A 19,227-nucleotide genomic window follows, 5' to 3' on the forward strand; every position below is an offset into this window, starting at 1 on the left:
CAGTCATTTTGCTCATCCCTTCCAGGTTTCCCTGGAAATAATGGGATGGGATAATTCCCATCCCACAGATGTCAGTTGCAGGCAATTGTCTACCGATGCAGTTTATGTCCTTTCTCCAGTAACATGGGCACTTCGTACTTGGCTAGAAGATGATAGACAGCATTTCTGATTTTAGGTTTGCATAGCAGATTCACGTTAGTGCCAGTCTTCACTTAATAGTTTTGCTTGATCTCTTTTTCTCTAGCCTACATATGAAAACACAGTGAACTGGGGATAAAAAAGCATTAGTTGATGGTTAACTTGATTATGGACAGAGTCTTTATCCTTAGATTTTGAAAGTTTTTATTATATAAACTCTTTCACTTCACAAAAAATGCATCCACACGTACACAGTCTCACATACACACTCCTGACTTCCCAACGTGTTTACATTTTTAGTTCCAGTTTGCAACACTTCATCTGTTCCTGAGCAGTGCACATTCTTTATTTGTGTCCAAGACCCAAGCAAACAAAATTCCTTCAAACATCTTTCTGAATTAGAGGAGAGATGACAGTGAAAAAAAGCAAAACAATTAAATTCTCTCCCACTTAAATGAAAATTTTACTGAGGCTTGTTTTGTTACATAGTGTTATAGTGAAAACAGATGATATTTGAAACTTGGCTTTGAAGCAAGCCTCCCTTCAGCCTCCACAGGCAACCATTCCCCCTCTGCACATCACTTCCAACAGCTCTTTAGTGCAAAATATTTCCATGTTTATCCTCCAGACAAATTACAATTGCTGATCTTAAGTCATTTGTGTACTAAGAAAATGATGTGTTGTCAACCCCAAATCCCACTCTTCTTTCTAAATCCTTTCTTTCATAAAAAATTAAATGAAACAAAGGGGGAAATAATTGCATTTCTTTCTTTTCTTTTAAAATATTAGGATGGCTTCAGTGGAATCAGCTCATCAGTGGGAAGTGCAGTGAGCAGCACATACAATTAGCCCATGTAGCTTGACCCCAGAGCGCTCTGGTAGCTTGCGTATTGCCCAGGCAGAGGAAGCTGAGGTTCAGCAGTACTGCTGACACTAAAAGAGCAGATGTTGGATATACCTCCCCTAATCTGTGTTCTCTACAAAATGACTGTGAACCATTTATCAAAATGTTTAGCTTGTTTTGATAGCTGCACTAAATTGTAAACAAATGGTAACCACATGTTATTTACGGCAGAATAATTTTGCTTTGTTTGGTTTTATGACAGCATTTACACAGTATTTTATGCAACCTTAGTGACCTACATAAGGTTTTGGTCTACAAGTTATACTCTTTTTCTGAAAAACCAAAGAATTAACAAAATAGATGATGGCAGGATTTGTTTTTAACCATAGCAGCTGGTAATTTGATGGAAAAAAACCAGTAAAACTTCTTTGGTGTTTTCAGAGATCAGAAATTCTCTTTTCTGCTGTCCCAAGGGCCTTTAAAAATATTCAGGCTTGTTGCTGAAGTTCACTAAGTCATGGAGTGATAGCAATACACAGTACCATCCCTAATTTCAACTAAGTTCCCCTAATTCTTGCCATCACAAACCATTTCCTGGCTTCTCCTCACCTTGCTCTGAAGTGTTTTTTCTTTGGTTTATGGTTTTTTGTTACTCAAGATTTGGGAAGAAGGGGGAACATTGTGATGAAACCTTCTTCTGTAAAATCACTGAAACCATTACACCGCAGTTACAGCTCTGCTCTATTTGCCTTTAGGCACAAGCCAAGATCAGATGGTTCTAGATCAGCAAGGAAGAAATGGGGAAGGGAAAGCCACATAAAAGCTTTTCTCCTCCCTAACACTTCCATTCAGGAGTCCCAGAGGGAAATCACAAGTACAAAAATCATTCTTTAACAAAACACAAGCGAAAAAAAACCCCAAACCCCAAAACACTAGGGCGTGCAATATCGGAATTATTTCATAGTAATGTTGGAAAAGTAGTAGCTGAATAATTTTGTGGCTTGGTTGTTATTTTCAGGGTGGCTTGGTAAAGTTGCATGAGAGGGAACAGAAACCTCTTGGTTAGGATTTGTAAATAGAAAACATCCTAAGGCTGCTGTCCCTTTCCTCTTCTGGATCATTACTCTCAGGAAGCCACCTGTAATTCTCTTTGTAAATGGTCTGTGCTGCATGTGAAAGAAGGAAGGGAGAAAGGAAAAAAAAACCCCAAAACCAAATTTGCCGAACAGAACACAGAAAAGTAAGTATTTTTGAAAATGTTTAATTCTCCAGGAGGGATGTCACCAGTTTTTGGTTCTCTGGTACATGGGGAGGAGAAAGTTACAGCTGCTTTAAGCGCTATCAGCTCCATTTTACTGCCAAGATGACATACTTAGAAGTGAACTGCAAATATAAGAAACACCAGCGCTGGTATTTCTCAGTGTTGGTCTGTGATTTTTTGTATGTTATATGCACAAGCTTTTTCAGTGAAAGACGAAGGATTAAGTCATTAACAAAGGCTTTCTTTTCCCCATAGTTAAATCAGTCACTGAGCTTAAACAAAGGCTAAAGTTAATGAGTCTGACTTAAGAGTCCCTTTCACTTCTACTACCCAATTTAGTGTCTTGACTTAGGGGCTGTCATATTTTTCATTCCTTCTAAACCCTTTCTGCATGACATTCATTTGCATAAACAATCCCATGGCAATAGCAGGAATAACATTTAGCTCTCTAAACCAGAGAGTTCATCCATATTTCCCAAAAGTATGTCAGCTCTGAGTGTGACAGGTCAAGATGCCACTTGAAATTCCTGCCTGTTCTCTTACACCGTGATGGTGAATCTGAGCTGGTTGCAGCAGCTTGAGCCAATTTTCAGCTCATGTTTCTTTCATGGGAATGACTGGAGCTCCTAGAGAGGAAAGACTGACCTTCTGCGCCTTTTACTTCGTCTAGCTTCTTCACGATGCCTCGCTGACTTGCCTAGTCCCCTCTTTCCATGCTTCTCCTCATTCCCTGCATCCATTTCTTGCAAAATGGCACAGAAGGATTTATAAAAATTTCAGAGCTGCTTAGAGCAGATTTTTAGACGTGCCATGTTTCAACCATTGGGGCGAAATGTTCCAGACTAGGTGCCCTTCTTGGGATGACTTGTTTCTGAAAAGTTTAATTCAGAATGTCTTCTTGAGAAAGTTAGGGAGAAAAAGTCAGTTGCTTTTTTCTGTACTTTTAAAAAATAGTATTTTTGAGAAGCTTCAGTGTCCTCACGTTTAGATCAGAGGGGAAGCCTTTGTCAGGGAGCAGCAAGGGCAGGTTCCCTTCCCCTGAGGGAGGGCAAGACGGGGGCTGAGGCTGGTGGCAAGGCAGGAGCAGGGCACAGAGCTGGCCAGCACGGGCGCAGTCCCACAGCTCCTGGGTGAAGTGAGCAGAGAGGGTCCGGTGACGGGAGCCAAGTTTGACCGAGAGTCCAGATTACCAGGCAAGTTCGTAGCAATGAGACAGGTTTGAAGTCATGTTGAGTTTGCAATTCAGGATCAGGTCCAGAGACAAACACCCTGGTCATTACACAGTCCAGTGATCACCAAGCATGTTCGTAGTGTGGAGGAAGGTCTGAACTCAAGCTAGAAAATCAGATCTGAGGGTTTTCTCAAAGACCTCCAAGACCGGTGATCGGTCTCCTCGATCGTCTCTCTCCTCCCAGCAAGGTCCAGCCCCACCAGAACTTTACAACCTTCAGTAAAATCTTTGCTAGCCCATTTCCCCCTTGTGCCAAGTTGGGACGGTGCCCCTGGTAGCACCCAGCCCGGCACCACAACACGCCGGAGCGGGAGGGACGCAGGACCTGCGCAGCAGCCCGCAGCAGGGATTTCCCTGGCCATTTCTGCTACAACGTTTTCTGTTGAGCTCCCCTCAGCTTAAAAACATCAGAGCGCCATGTGCAAAAACCATGAAAGTAATGGCTGCCCTGCACCACTGTCCAGGAAAGATAATGGAATGAAATGGAAATAGAGAGCATAACTGCAAAATGAAAACACAAATGGCAGTACACTTGCAGAGGAGGCTCAGATTGTACTGTTGCACAGGTAGCTTTAAAGCTGACAATTTACAGCTTGCATGTTTATGGGAAAAAACGCATGATGGTTGCAAAGCCCGGTTTTGGCTTGAAATTTTAATACGTATAAGCAGCAGAGACTAAGAGAAAAGGGTTGACTCATTCTTCTTCTGTGGGGAGGGATAGTGTGGAAAAGATACCAAATAACACCTAATAAAAAATAGGCAGTGGTGCATATAAATTAAATGTTGGGAAGAGGTCTGGTAAAACTTTATTTTTTGGCACTAATAACACACACCGAAAGGCTCGCTGAATATTGGAGGGGTTTCTTGCAAGAAAACTGAAAACTCCAATTGTAAGAAAAGGAAATAGTTTTCTGACAGAGCAGTAAAAAGGTGCAACAACAGATGCCCTGATAAACATACCCAGTTGCCACAGGCACCTATAACGCATCCTCTAAACACGTTTTTTTGGCTGGCAAAGTGGAAAAAAGGGCAAATCTAGGATTAAAGAAAATTGCATCCCACTTCGAATGTCTGGAGAATGCCTGAATGGTATAAATTGTGTATCTTGGCCATCCCCAAATATATAGGCAGGCACTTGAGGAAATGAGTTAGAACTGCATTTCCTCAGAGTCAAAACTCAGTTGCAGCTTTCAGTAAACTTGTATTTTTCCATCTAACATGGGTAGTGACTTGGATTCCTAATGAGGAAAAAAGATAGTAGCAAATAATAAAACACAGAAGTGGTGACGTATGTCCCATACGGTAGCAGGTTTTCTCTAACTGGTTAGGTGGAACCACAGAGGTACTAAAAGTTAGTTTTTCCCTAAAAACAAAACACAGAAACAAACAAACAAGCAATCTAGTAAAATGACAGCCAGTATGACTCTGCGTCATTCATTTGAGCTCTAGGGGCGCGGTAGCTTAAATTCCACAAATGCAAAAATGTTCATCTATGTTTGTGTGGATATTTTGTGTTCAGCCAGTGAGTTCAATTCATCTGTGTCGTGGACAATCTGACAAAGTGAATGTTTGAAAGATTTAATGGAAAGATCTGGAAAGAACATTTTTTAACTAGTTTTCTGATTTTGAAAGACTTCAAAGTACTTGGAAGGAGGTATAATTGATTTGTATGACACTTTAAAACAATGATTTTTGTCACACTCCCTTTGGAATATGACAAATCGCTATGGTCAGTCAGAAATATTTGCGTAAAGCTGCTAAGGTTGCCTTAATGAAGATATAATGTATTTTGTTCTTTTTCTGTTATACTGTGAGATGTTTTGGCTTTCTTTTTCATCCCAATCCTGTCTTAAATTCAAAAATAGGAGCGGAGAGACTCCTATTTGTTTTACATACATAGCTTCTTAGATTAATTCATACTTAACCCAGAAGCATTTTATTACCAAAGAGGAACTGAATGATCAAGACAGCCCATACTTTGTCTCATATTTAAAACATGCAAATAGGAAATATCATGTTCCATGATTTTACCTATTTGAAAAGCCGTAAGTCTTTCCAGTCTTTATTAACATCATCAGTGTAAGATCTGTTACACCTGCTTATTAACTTCCCTAGCATCCTTGCAGTAAAAAGGCTTGTACTTGCAAAAGGATGGATTGAATTGCACGCTAGAAGTCATTTCTGATTGACAAAGTTCTACCGACCATTGCGTTCGTTCCTTTTCTTGTCTATGTAGAAGATGATTTGTACACAAGGGAGAGAAAGGCCCAAGGACAAAGCGGGACTATGTTACAGTGCGTTGCAGGTATGAACTTTTTGGTTTTTGACATCACTTGCTTTGATCATATACTCATCATGGCAAGACAGAAAGACAGAGAGCAGCTTAGACCAGCATGATAAATGCTCTTTAAGGTCCCCAATAGGTATGGGTAGAGCAGAAAGTATGAGCTCCTGGTGAGAAAACCTTTGTCCCGCATCAGCACATGTGTACGGGTGGCCAAAGGGTGACTGCTCCAAAAATTTGCTTAGCATCACCTGTTTTAAAATAGCAAGCATAATAACATTTAAACTGTTGCAAAAGCACAGACATGCTACCTAAATAGAAATTATCACGTCTGACTGCTTCAATACAGTTAGGCAAATATATGACAAAATACGAAATTCTAAATATCACGAGAGGCAGGAGATTTTCTGCTGTCAGATCATTGTAAGGAACTTTAAAAAGATTTAATGTTAAATTTTCAGTTTTGTTTTCCTTAGATGTCCTGACTTGGCAGCATTCAGTTCCAAAAGTGTCTGGTTTTGGTACAAATGACTCATAAATAAAAACTTACTGTAGAAGCTTTAAAGCTGGCACATAGTTTTCCACAAAGCAAAATCATAAGGAACTTATTCTCAAAGTGGTAATACAAATACTAGAGTAAAAACACAGGGTAACTGGAGGGAGTGGGATGGAAGAGAGTTAATCACCTAAGTGCAGAAAGCGAAATTTAAAAGGTGGGGGTTTTTTTCTTTTTTTGCCTCTTTATTGCTTCTTTTAAACGCAAACAGTCCAGAAGTGCTTAAAAATCACATTCAATCCAAACTAATTCAGTATTTAAAATATTTGCATTCCTTCGTTACTGTTTCAATCACAGATACAAACCTTGGATCAAGGACACCTGTGGTGAGAAGTGCCAACAGAAATGTGGCAGGCTAGTCAGTAAGAAAGCTTTAGCGATAGGAAGAGAATCAGATTTTGCTGCTTTATGATAATAAACAAGGACTGAAAACAAGCCTTTGTATAAGTTCAGTTTTTCCACATTTCGGACCTTTCCAGCCAGTTTATGGTTCCTGCGCTCTCCTTTCTGCTAAAAATAACAATAATTGCCTCCCACTGATTTTGATCCACCGAAGGCAGGAAAAGTTGGAGTCCTCCTGCAGGCAGGCTGCAAGGAGTTGCCAGAGATTTTGCTGCCATTTGGTCTAACTTGCTGAGAACAGAGCTGTACCTGGGATTTATAGCGGAGTCGTGCTACTTAACCAAGCTAAGCGTTGTCAGCAAGACGCCGAAAACTGAGCAAGCAGGAACAAGAATGGGAGGTTAAAGGAGGAATATTCTCTTGCATGCCAAGATTAGCGTAGTGACGAACTGAAGTTAGGATGAGGGCAGCAGTAAAGACCACCGGCTTTTTCTTCATGGTGTACCACAATGGCCCTTATTTGGGATTTTGTCCCCCTTGTGCTCAGCTTTCACAAACGGCACGAACCTTTCTGCCAGCCGGCAGCCCGCAGGTGTCTGTCCTGGCCACCATTTTGTAGGAGCCCGCTGGAGACAAACCCACGTAGCCCTCCGTCTGTCTGACAGCGGGCAGCCCTCCTCTCTGGTTCTCATCAGCTGCTGCTGCTGGCCGGTCATGTTTTCTGCTTCTTTAAAACCGCAGCTGAAACCTTGTTTTGGTGAACTAAGATCAAGTAAATGTAGCGTGGTTCCATCCTTCCTGCCACTGTTAGGCTGGCCAGACATGGAAACACCTGTCCTCCTTCATGTGCCGGCAAACCTTCGGAAAATAACCCCACCGCCCTCTAACTTGAAAAAGGCAAGTATTCAGAGAGCAAATTCTCTTTCCAGTCAAATGGAGTGAATTACTCAAATTCTCATTTGATTTCAGCTCTTATATTTACTGATCTGTCAGCATATTAACATTTTGGAAGTACACTATGTAAACTTTCACTCATTTTTTTAAAGAAATTATGCAGACAGTGCAAAATAAAGCCTGTTTTCTCCAGGTAATGCATTAGTTGCCCTTGAAAAACTTGTCTGATTTCTAAATTTCCTGCAGGCAATTTACAATAGCCAATTACATAGTAATGACAAAAAAATAGTCTTCCAAAACTACATTCTGTAGACCAAACTCAGTGTAATACCTAAATGACTGCAGAAAGAATTTGTTTTTCTGAAAAAGTATTGAGAGAAAAATTATTCCAAGTCAGTAATAATTTAAAAAGTTAAAGCAATGAACTATTGTCAACCTTCAGATTTTGTCTGCCAGGAGCCCGGAGCATTGGTGGTTCTGAGAACTGCTGTGGATGAATAGTGGTCCACAAACTCTGCTTGGGAATCACTTTTCCAAACCGTAACTGAAATTATGACAACTTATAACTCCAATTTGGCTTCTATATGAAAGGCAGAAATACAATATCACTGTGCAATTATTCACGTGTTGTTTGGTTTGGTTTTTTTTTTGTGTGTGTCCAAGGACAACTGACATTCTGGTTGTTTCCCTGATGAAGGAGTGTGAATGAGTGCAGTGTCTGCAGCTAAGGCTAGGTATCGATTTACTTGGATATGGAAATACTGATGGACTTGACTTTCCTTTGAAACCTGAAGAATGCTAAGTCAGCATTGTGACAGCTGTGCCTCTGCTCACGTTTTGAACAAACTTTGTTTTGGATTCCTGGGCCTGACTCCTTCTTAGCTTTATATTTATTTTACACTTTAAAGTTCATGTTACAAGATAGGTGCTCCTGCTTCTTTTTTCTCCATTTTGTTATAAATAAACAAATATCAGCATCATACAAAGTTCATGGAGTTTACAGTGTGATTTTTTTCATTTGGTTGGCCTGCCTCCAGGAAAGAAAGAAATACTTTTTTTTTAAGTTCTTGGTTTTAGGTGTATTCTTTCAGAATGAATGGACTTTCCTGCCCAGATTGTTGCCATTTGTTCCTCAAAAAGCCCGGAGTAATTCCTGTAAAGACAGCTCTCCTCTTTCATCTCATGAGGCGTAGCCTGGTGTATGGATAGTGAAGGATAGTGGTATCGCCCCAAACTTCCTCATTCCCAGGGAAGACTCTCCTTGGCTTTAGTAATTAAAAATAATACTAATACAGTACTTTTCTATTCTAGTCTAATTGAATTCTGGTGACCGGGGGTGTAGATTTTCATAAGAAAAGTTTGTCACCTGTCTTTGCTTGCTTCTTTGGGAACTGCTGCAAGAACAAAAGGTTTGGTACTGAATGGTATTAGGTTACATGTAACATAGCCAGGGAGAATTTCTTCAGTGCTACTTCCACCCTTGTGCAGTAAGACTGGAAGATCTGTTTTCTGAATGAAGGTGTTAGTTACTCCTTTCACAGGTGACACCCTGTGCCTCATGAACCTGCACAGCAAATGTACTTCGTTCTGAGACTGCAAGAAAGCTTGTGTGCTGGGTAGGAGAGAAATGCAGCTGTTCTTTTTGGGATGCCTTCCTAAATAAAGGCAAGTGCTTTGAAGCCCATGTGCTTAGCAGCCTTCAAGGGCTTCTTCCACATGAATAATGAAGCCTTGCTGCCCTGAATAGCTCCAGAAGACAGGATCTAGCAGCTTTGGTCCAGGCACATAAAAGAATTTTCCTAATCTAATATAATCACAGCATAAGTCTGGGGAGTTCATTGTTGCTATCATATCTGATGAACGCTTGATTTTTGGCTATCTGTTCTCTAGTTTTCTGCCCCCATCTAGCATAGAATAATTTTAAATACAGGACTTTTATAAAAAAAAGGGAGAAAACAACCATTTGGAGGTCACTTCATGAAAACCAAGACAAACATCTACTGATTAGATTACATCAGATGGAGGAGTATCAGTCATTCAAAATGATGTTATGCAAAGGATGGATACCTTTGAAACTTTCCATCCAGCAATCCTTATTGTTGAATCTGGATACATGATCCTGATCACATTTAGATAGTTCTGATTGCTACCTAATGAGGTAAGATATGTTTTTTGACACTATTCCAACAGCCATGTCAAAGATGAGGTCACATATGCAGACTGGACTGATGAAGACAGCTGTCCAAGACTTCTACATCTGCAGCCTTATGAATGCTAAAAACTTAGCCTGCCAAGTCTGCAGGGCATTTCAACGCTGTTGCCATAAAGGTATCAGCAAGTTCTTTTGTGAAGCCTGCAGTTTTTGGCAGAGTGTAAATGAGCACAAATCTTATGTTAGCTTTGGCTCTGGGTTCTCTTGCAAATGAATACGTTTTTATCAGTCTTACTTTACATGAAGCACCATTTCTGGATAAGAGATTGAAAATGATGTGCCAGTTGTAATCTGCTAATTAACCCAGTGTGTCAAGGTGGATAGCCCAGGGTACTCGCTGCCATCCAACCTGATCTCTGCGATTCCCTTAATGTTATGTCATTGTATAGTACAGTGTCGTGGTTTAACCTCAGCCGGCAACTGAGCACCACAGAGCCGCTTGCTCACTCCCCTCCCCCCCCGGTGGGATGGAGGAGAGAATCGGAAGGGTAAAAGTGAGAAAAAATCATGGGTTGAGACAAGAACAGTTTAATAATTGAAATAAAATAAAGTAAAACAGTAATAATAATAATAGAATATACAAAACAAGTGATGCACGACGCATTTGCTCACCGCCCACTGACCGATGCCCAGCCAGTTCCCGAGCAGCGGCGCCCCCAGTTTATACACTGAGCATGACGTCACACGGTATGGAATATCCCTTTGGCCAGTTTGGGTCAGCTGTCCTGGCTGTGCCCCCTCCCAGCTTCTTGTGCACCTCCAGCCTTCTCAGTCGGTAGAGCATGAGAAGCTGAAAAGTGTAATGAAAAGTGACTGGTGTAAGCACTGCTTAGCAACAACTAAAACATCGGTGTGTTATCAACATTATTCTCATGCTAAATCCAAAACACAGCACTGTACCAGCTACCAGGAAGAAAATTAACTCTATCCCAGCCGAAACCAGGACATACAGATAGTTAATTCTTTTCAGGAGAAGCTCATTTTTATTTGTTGTTTCACAGCAGCACACAGAACTCATGGCCAGTCATTCAAACATACGTAGGCTCAAGTATAAGCACGTATGTATTTGTAGAACTGAGGACAAAATTTAGTTAATGTATTCAACTGCTGGACAGGTGATGACAAACAGAAAACAGCAATTATACAGACCAGCCCCACCAGTAACATGTGTGCGCTGGGTATTTCAATAGTCAGTAGATAAAAGTGGTATCGGTAACCACTGCTGTTTACCTGCCTCATAAGTTACTGTCAACCAAAAATAGTAAGCAGGAGGGTTTTTCTGCAAATGGCTCTCGAAGGCCTTTTCAAAGTAGTTAACACTGAGCAGATAAGCGTGACAGGAACAGAATGTGATTTAAATCCAAGCGGAGTGGAAAGATTCCAGAGGATTTCGATGGTGTTGAATGAGTCCTCTCGTAAACAGCCTTCTTAACACAACAGCTACCATGTAGCATGGTTAGGAGATCTCATTTTCCTCCCGAGGCCAAATTTAAGTACCCCCAGTCTCTACTCCTTCTCTCCAATGAATCTGGAAAGGGCGACTGGTGCGTAGCCCACTGCTCAGTCTGGCTCTTCATCTCTCATAATTGCACCATTATCACCCATAAGGAACCCATTAATGTGGAAGAGGTTTTGAAGCCAAAGCCTCTCTTTTCAGAGCCCTGATCTAGGAATGCTTTAAGGGTATATGCCAGCTCAAGAATCAGATTCATTTTGGTTCTGGGAATCAAACCACAGCCTCTGAAAAACAATGGAATTCATGGCTCGTTCCAGAAAGTTAAGCAACAGCCTCAGCTTTTTGCTAAAAGAAGGCTAATAAGGTTTGATGTAACATCAGAGGAGCTAATTCAGATCTAATAACAATACTTGTTTTTTGAACACTTTAGCCTTAACACAAACAATTTCTCACTTCATAATTTTCCTTCCTAGGGCCTTCTTTTGGAATATCCTACAGGCAGATGTCCTACTTAACAGGAGACCCCTCATATTCTGCCAATTTCCAGCTATGTTTAAGTATTTACTGATTGAGAACATTTCAACCATTAGGCAAAGAATCCTCTCTTTCTGTGTGGCATGCCAGATGTCAGCTGCAATACGATCTGCAGAAAGACACGCTGTCTTAAGGCTACCTGGGCAGTAGTATGAGGGGCTTAGTCATTTCTGCCTTATTTGAAACAGCATTGTCCCTATTTAGAAGTAGATGTTAGGAAATAATGAACTGTATACAAAGCAGCGTGTTATGCGCAGAGTTGAGTGGCAGAGGAAAACTAGTTTACACTGCGCCAGCAGAAGAATTGCCATGAACAATATGGAGAATCAAAAGCAGCAGCAAACATGAAATGATCTCAAGGGAATGGACATTTCAGAATGTGATTGGATTTGTATTTCAAGTTTAAGAGGATTCATTACAAAAACATTTGCTCCTATCACTGTAAATGTAGATGCAAGAAGTAGCCAGATACTCTGACCTTTATAAGCAGCCAGGAAATAACATAAGCCTAAATCAGTCCAGTTTGTTCTAGGATCTTAAATTGCAGTTCTGATAAGGGGTGGTAGCTAAGTGGGTGGGGGAAAGATGACACCACTTGGTATCCTTTAAAAAGAAGCAGGTTTAAAAACAAAATGAAAAAAATACTGGGGAAAAAAGTGACAAAAAATGGCTAGGTTTCCTGAAAGGAACTTGCACTGGAATTCATGTCCTGTTTACAATACCCGCTGTAAACTTCAGTCTCTATAGCTTCCTATTTGTACCCTGCACAGGTCTGGTGTAGCTGTGCACAGCCGAAACAAAGCTAGCTCTGTGGGCCTGTTCATGCACAGCGTTGGAAAGAAGAACACAAGCTGTAAATGAAGTTGTTTTAAGAACAGGTTTTGTGATTATACTTTAATTACTAGTGAATCAGCTGGTCTCTGTTCAAATTTGTGCAAATCTGAGATGAGTAAGTTGATTAAAAAATATTTTAAAATCCTAGGAAGTTAAAGGCACTAAGGTGGCCATAAATAAATGTTAAAGAGTAAAACTAGATGTTGAAAAACAGACTCCCCAGATACGTTGGACAAGAGCCTACAAAAGCCTTCAAAAGAATTTTCTTCAAAACACTATGAAAGTTAACAGGAAACGCTTTATAGGAGACTTCATGATAATTATAAAGATGTTGTTTGACGCTTTCTGAATAATGTGTTCCCTTGTTTAAAGAAAACGATACTGACAATTCACAATAGCCCAAAAATAAACGACTGGGGCAGCAACAAATGTATGCTAAGGAGTGAGTTCAGATTAGCAATATTTTATGTTAAACAGTGGTTTAGCAGTAGACTAACAGAACTACCCCCTGTGCAGACTATTTAGGAGATGAGAATTAATTCCATAGGTTTGGTTGGATGAAGTACAACAGCACGTTTGATTGTCCTAATGCAGCCCAGTATAAACACAGGTAAGAAAAGCCATCTCCACCCTTTTCTGCTGGAGTCTCTATCCTCCTTCTCTATCCTTGATTGTCAACAGATGTTTTAAGACTTCATTACATATTATTTGATGTGGCTCTTCCAGTTGCATCAGCGTAGTTCTCTTCCCTTTCCTCCTCCCCAGATCAGTACCAGTCCCTTAGACTCACCAGAGGTTTGTAGTTCTTTATCTGTTTTATTTCCTATTTCACTGTTTTTCTTTCCTGATTTTATTTTATTTTATTTTATTTTATTTTATTTTATTTTATTTTATTTTATTTTATATTTTATTTTATTTTCAGTAGTAAGCATGAGGCTCCTGACTTAGGTTTCTCTTTTCCCATCTTGTGATGGGAAGGGTTCTTGTGCATTGACTCCTTGCAATGTATTTCAGCCATCACTTAGCTACCGGGAATGGAGAACCCATCACAATCAAGCAAACCCTCCTTGCACCCGCAGTGACACCCGTTTCAGAGTCTCCCACATGGCACCAGAGACAGGGGCAGATCACCACAAACGTCTTTCCTGTGTAGCTCATTCCTCAGTGTTTCATTTCGGAGGCTCTGTTCCTCTTCTAGTTCTGTCAGTTTGCTGGCAAAAAACTCTCCCGTGTTCCCTATGGGACTGCCAAACAAGCTGGTGTCTTCCCACCAGAAGCTACTTGGGAACCTTTACAAGCAAGCACGATCTCCTGTTGTCCCAGATTCTACACTGAAAATCCACAGACAGGAGAAATCCTGGCTCTGACTGATCCGCTGCAGTCTGCGAGCAGGTACCTCCTCTCCAGGTCCTGTGACTGCAGTTACAATATAACTTTGCTCCTAAGAAACCTGCCAAGGTATTGGTCGTTAGTATCCAGAAACTGGAGAAAAAGTGCTTCCTGCTCCCCCATGTAATGTGCTGTCATTTAATGTAATTGATTGTATATTCATTACAGGATAATAAAGAGTTCTTTATGTTTTTCTTTATTTCCACTAAGGCCAGCGACAAGTGGCATGTTCATTTCCACAAGCTTTGAGGCAAAATCCTGTAGTCCTACCTTTTCCTTCCCCTCTTTTCTTATACGAGGACTCTTCCCTTTCTTACCTGTTCTCTCAGCTTCTAAACTTTACACCTGTTTCTGAGTCTGCATGTCTTGAGAGTAACTGACAAAACTGATGAAATCACATGGGAGCTGCTGATTCTGTCATAAGGTTGCATAATTTAGTATTCCAGATGATGACCCAGCTCCCCTTGAAGAAAATTAAGAGATCATTAATTCCCGTTTTGCCATGCCATTTAACAGCTACCATGATTTATGGGATGCTTTCAGTAACCCATCCATGATATTTCTAGGATTTTGGTTTCCGAGATTTCTGTTTTTCCAAAACCCAGAGGTATGCGCAAAGGCAGTGTTTCTATTCTTTCTAGAAATCCGGGAGAGACTTATCTGTCCCCAGTCCCGAGTTGAACGCTTGATGCACAGCGCTTTCTGCTCGCTGAATTTAACTGGGTGGTTTGAGAGTCAACCCCCTTTCATCCTTCAACCCCTACTCAAGAAGACTCAGTGGTCTGCAGAACTGCGTTTTTACTCCAGAAACTGTTTTTTATTTGTCTGTTTGTGCATTTTTCCATATTGAATTTTTATCTGACAGTGCAATGAACAGTTTCCAACCCTGTCTTTCTTTAGTTTCCTCTCACTCCTCTTTAGTCCTAACATTGTTAAATATTTTTGCAACCAGAAGGTATTTTTGGAGTGAATATACTGCCATGACTCTCTGTTTTCAATGGCAACGCTCAGTTCTGGCTGCCATGAGCAGACACAAGATGCCATGTAAAACTGCAAGCTGATTTTTAAAAAATCTGATTATATAATGTTGTACCATTCCTTTTGGTTGAAATTCCAGGAAAGTAGCAATAGGGATTTTTTATTGCCTACCCTAAACAGTAAGCATGTTTTAAATTCAGTTCAAGACTAAAAAGCTACGCTAATACAATAATAATGTTCAAATTTTAAAGCCGTTGGGCAAGGACAGGTACTGAAAAAATATCAGCTTCGCCCTTTGACAGCACTGGCGATCGCCCTTTAAAATCTGCTATAATACTATAATTACCCCAAATATTTGGTTTAAACACTTTTAAGCTAACCAGCCATGCCAGCTGTAGGCAGGATATCAGTTGAGAGTTGATTTTGGTTGGCAGTCAGGTCAGAGAGCACCCATGACTTACTACCTGCATACATTTAAATTCCCCAGACATCAGATTGGGACCACAAAATGGAGAAAAGTAAGGCTAATTTGTTGACTGTCATGAAGAAAGATGATTTCTGGAACAGAATCATAGAAACCACATCCTAATACTAACATACTAGGAGAGCCGTTTGCCAACACAATTTGTGTGAATTGAGTATTAGGTAACACAGAAGGACAGAGGACAAAGGGAGAAATAAGAAATGGCGCCATCTCCGTGCCCCCAAAACCGAGAGGAAGCCATGCCGATGGAAAGCTTCCACACTCCTGAGAAAACGAGTGCTTGCTGAAGCCTGGCTCCTGGTTCCTCGGTTGCTTCTAAGACTGTTACAGCTACTTGGAGACTTCTCAGATCGTGCCACAGTGCCATGATCTTTACACACAATAGCTTTTGCACTGAATTTCAAATTAAATGTTATTAGAGGCTTAATCAAAACTACGTCCTTCTGCAATCTGTGATATCGGTTATGATTCCTCAGGTCTAAACACTTCGCTTTGAACACTCCATTTCTGTTTCTTCAGTAAGAAGACAAGTTGGGTTTAAGGAGCAAGAGCAGAACAAGCAGAGAGTCTTAGAGCCTGATGTCTCCTTCAAACTGCATACAGAGAAAAAACTTATTTTCCAGATTCATCCCTGAGGTTATTCTGCTGATTCCAGAAGCTCTCTGGGAAACATCCCCAGGCCCTGTGAACAACATACGCACTTGCTGAGCAGAGCAAGAAATACTAACAATTAAAGCCAGTGAAAGGCTTGTGATCTGGTTTTAGTTGATTAAAGGTAAGAAGATCACTTTCCCTTCAAGTAAAGGTTCTTATCTCCTATTGAATTTGGATCTTCAAAGATTAAATAGCTGTCTATAAGAACAGAGTGATATTTCATCAGGAGGAATTTTTGAACGTTACATTTTTGCCTTAAGATCAAGAGCTATGGTCAAAATCAGTTCTAAGCAGTAAAGACAAGATTTTACATGTAATCCTAGTGAAAGTTCAAATCTGTACAAAATTCTATTTGTAACTTTTTAAAGGAAAAAAAACCACAAATTATTTTACTATGAAAAACTATCCTAGGGAAGAGACTAGCAATTGTATAAAACAATATTTATGGTAACCCCAAAATAATAGTTTTTGACTTTTCCAGGTCACCTATATGAATTAAATTTAGCACAGATTACTAGAAAAAACAGACCCAACCTAGAAATGCTGGGATATGACAAAGCCTAGCTGCATAAGCCCTTGTTTCAGATCACTTGACCGGAGCATAGTCAAGGCTTTTGAACTATCTACACATCAGACATTTAAGGGGGAAGCTGGTTGATTTGAACAAAAAAAATTTCTTTGAGTTGTATTATTGCTCAAGAATTGCATCACCCAGTCACCCATAGACAGACAGAACATAAATAGTTCCAGATTCTAGCTAAAATGAACAAAGATAAAAAAGAGCCTTTATGCACAAAGATAAAAGCTAAGGCACATATTATATCTCATTGCTAGTGTCATTTCCTTTTTTCCTGGTTAGAATTTCCCTAGTCTTCCACAAGACCTTTAAAATTAACTTTAAGCTATTGACTTTTTGCGTGGTTTCCACCTTTGCCAAGCAAAACAACACAAAACAAAAGCCCTGTTGCAGACAGATGATCTTCTCATACTGACCTGCCTCAGTATGTGACATTGCACGCTTGAGTGACACCTGCTGTGACCACCTTACCGTGTTGATGTTAATCTGTTCTGCCGCCACTCTCCTTCTTCCCATTGCCACAGCAAAATACTCTTGAATAACTCAAACCAAATGAAAAAAAGTCCATGAAAACCATCTAATGTGTTTCAACTATCTGATGCAGTGAAAGAGGAAGGAAAGATACCTCTTTGCAGGGAGATCCATCAGCTGCTAATATCTCTAATAAAAGTAGGGCTACAGAGAGACGGTTCCTTCAGGTCTCATGAGGAAAGTCTAGGTGTTCATCAGAGAAACCTTCCTTGAAAAGTACCTTCCACTTACAATGAGTTTTATGAGTGTGTGTTGGGAGAGGAGTTGTGTTGTGGAGTGAGAAGGTTCTACCGTGTTAAAGATGTCTATCAATACATACTTTGTTAAAGCACTTTCCATATTTATTTAAAAAAAAAAATCCACGCAACATTTGATGAGAGTTTTAAAGGAATGTCTACGCTCAGTGTGGCTTATTTAAGACCAAGAATGCTGAACTTGTATAATTCCAGGTAAAGTAATAGATGTTCAGAGGCCTGGATTATTGCTACTCTTCACAGAAGACATGCAAAAAATGCTATCCAAGTGTTTAGTTAGGCAAGGAAATAACTGAAAACAGACTTATTATATGTAAACAAAAGTGGATTTTAAATAGATACAGCAGCTGCCTTTGAATTTTTTTTTACAGCCTGACATGTCACTGTTTCTGGGTGCAGAACAGCTACAATTTTGAAATGTTAAAAACTTTTTCTTTTTACTGTTGTTTCGTGAAAATAAGGTCTATATTGTCTTCTGACGCTCCATTGCAAACTGACAGAAGTCTATTGAAGCTACTGAGTAAAATGTACCTCCTTTGTAACAGGGTAGGAAAAACTTCCCAAGGGAAGTGGCTTAATAATGACAGCTGAATTGCAGCTCGCACCAGTGCTAACTACAGCAAGGGGCTCCTTTGATTTAGACAAATTAATATGAATATTGAAGTTGCTATGAAACTACATGTTGCAGTAGCAAAACATATGTACTTAGATGAAGGCAGGAAGGGATGGCAGGAAAACTTAGATCTGACTTGTTTTCCACAAAGGCATAATAAAAAAATCATTTAACTGGGTCTCCAGATGACTATTAAAAACAGTTAAGGCTACCTACAAAACTATTGTACTTGCTAGCCTGAACGTGGAAAACAAACCCTGATCATGTGGTCTACTAGTGCCATCTATTGTGTACAGGGAAAAATACAGATACCAAATGTAGAAGTTGCCTATTTTTCTAGTGAGAAATACTCTTTCTGCATTACAGTACCAATTAGAAAACGTAGCCAAAGCTCATAAAATCACTTCCGTTTTTTATAAAATACAGCAATTATTATCACTTATGTGTATTACAGCAACATGCAGGACTCTAACCACTGTCAGGCTTCACCATGCCGATACTGTTTGTGTATGCATGTGCGGACCACATGGGCACACACACACAAACGCAGTGAAAGACAGACCCAGCTGTGATAGTTTTAGTCAAAGCTACAGAAACCTTATAAATTACAAACTACTGCAACCTCCTTATGTCAAATTTCTCCCAAATAAAGGGACATCAGCTCATCTTCCAAGGAAATGAACATTACCCCTTCTTAAAATCCAAGCACCATGCTGCCTTTCACCATTTCTTGGAGAAGAACAGCTCTTGCAGCTCTTCCAGCTTCTTCCAGAGAGAGTATTTGTAGCGGACTTCGTAAAACACTAGGATCAGCTCACCAACCCCAAACACTCTGAAGTCTTCGAGCAGACCCTCCAAAGCCTGAAGGCTTGTGAAAATCTGGTGTCAATATTGAGACTAAGACTCTGTATTTACAGAGCAGTTTAAAATACCGAGCTCTTGAATGTCTTTACAAACTTCATGCTGAAACGTCCCAAACGTACTGACATATATTACCATAATCCCTCCAGTCTGCCTGAAACTTTTGCAACCAGTATTACCGCCAAATAATAAAGCCCTTGCCATCAAGATCGTTTTGCTACTATCAAACATAACGCTGCTGTCAGTATGCAAACAGAGCAGATCAGAAATAAAAATTTAGAATACCTTATGCGAAAAAAC

The sequence above is a fragment of the Aptenodytes patagonicus genome, chromosome 1 (genome assembly GCF_965638725.1).
Source record: "Aptenodytes patagonicus chromosome 1, bAptPat1.pri.cur, whole genome shotgun sequence".
Classification (NCBI taxonomy): Eukaryota; Metazoa; Chordata; class Aves; order Sphenisciformes; family Spheniscidae; genus Aptenodytes; species Aptenodytes patagonicus.